This window comes from Coturnix japonica, unplaced genomic scaffold (assembly GCF_001577835.2).
Source record: "Coturnix japonica isolate 7356 unplaced genomic scaffold, Coturnix japonica 2.1 chrUnrandom607, whole genome shotgun sequence".
NCBI classification, from domain to species: Eukaryota; Metazoa; Chordata; class Aves; order Galliformes; family Phasianidae; genus Coturnix; species Coturnix japonica.
This window is the reverse complement of record NW_015439980.1, coordinates 15877-17889: the sequence shown is the minus strand read 5'-3', so window position 1 is coordinate 17889 and position 2013 is coordinate 15877.

The window sequence follows — 2013 nt, the reverse complement described above, 5'->3', positions numbered from 1 at the left end:
CACCATTAACACCATTAACACCATTAACACCATTATCATTATCACCATTGTCATTATCACCATTATCACTATTATCACCATTAACACCATTAACACCATTATCACCATCATTGTGACCAATATCACCATCATTGTGACCGATTATATCATCATTGTGACCAGTATCACCATCATTGTCACCATTATCACCATCAGTGTGACCAATATCACCATTAACACCATCATAATGACCATTATCACCATCAGTGTCACCATTATCACCATCATTGTGACCATTATCACCATCAGTGTGACGAATATCACCATTAACACCATCATAATGACCATTATCACCATCAGTGTCACCATTATCACCAGCATTGTGACTAATATCGCCATCATTGTGACCCTTATCGCCATCATTGTGACCAATATCACCATCACTGTGACCATTATCACCATTATCACCATCAGTGTCACCATTATCACCATCATTGTGACCCATATCACCATCATTGTGACCAATATCACCATTAACACCATCAGTGTCACCATTATCACCATCATTGTGACCAATATCGGCATCATTGTGACCATTATCACCATCAGTGTCACCATTATCACCATTAACATCACCATTATCACCATCAGTGTCACCATTATCACCATCATTGTGACCAATATCACCATCATTGTGACCAATATCGCCATTATCACCATCACTGTGACCATTAGCACCATCACCATTGTCATCATGGGCACCATTACTACTATCACTGCGGATAACGCCATCACCTGGGGGGTATGTCACCATTATCACCATCATTATCACTATTAGCACCATTAACACCAATATCACCAACAGTGTGACCATTATCACCATCAGTGTCACCATTATCACCATCATTGTGACCAATATCCAACAGTGTGACCATTATCTCCATCATTGTCACCATTATCACCATCATTGTAAGCAATGTCAACATTAACAACATCATTGTCACCATTATCACCATCATTGTGACCAATATCACCATTAGCACCATCATTGTGACCAATATCACCATCATTGTGACCAATATCGGCATCATTGTGACCATTATCACCATCAGTGTCACCATTATCACCATTAACGTCAACATTATCACAATTAACACCATCATTGTCACCATTATCACCATCAGTGTCACTACTGACGCCATTATCACCATTATCACCATCATTGTGACCATTAGCACCATTAACACCATCAGAGTTGCCATTATCACCATCACTGTGACCAATATCACCATTAACACCATCAGTGTCACGATTATCACCATCATTGTGACCAATATCACCATTATAACAATCAGTGTCACCATTATCACCATCACTGTGACCGATATCACCATCATTGTGACCGATATCACCATTAACACCATCACTGTGACCAATATCGCCATCATTGTGACCAATATCACCATTGTCACCATCATTGTGACCAATATCACCATTAACAATATCAGTGTCACCATTAGCACTATCATTGTCACCATTATCACCATCATTGTGACCATTATCACCATTATCACCATCAGTGTCACCATTATCACCACTAACATCACTATTATCACCATTAACACCATCAGTGTCACCATCATTGTCACCATTATCACCATCATTGTGACCAATATCTCCATCATTGTGATCAATATCACCATCATTGTGACCAGTATCACCATTAGCACCATAACTGTGACCAATATCGCCATCATTGTGACCAATATCACCATTATCACCATCATTGTGACCAGTATCACCATTATCACCATCAGTGTCACCATTATCTCCATCATTGTGACCATTATCACCATTATCACCATTGTCACCATCATTGTGACCCATATCACCATCATTGTCACCACTATCATCATTAACACCATCACTGTCACCATTATCACCATTAACACCATTAACACCATTATCACCATTATCGTCATTATCGCAATTAACACCATTATCACCATTATCACCATTATCACAATTAACACC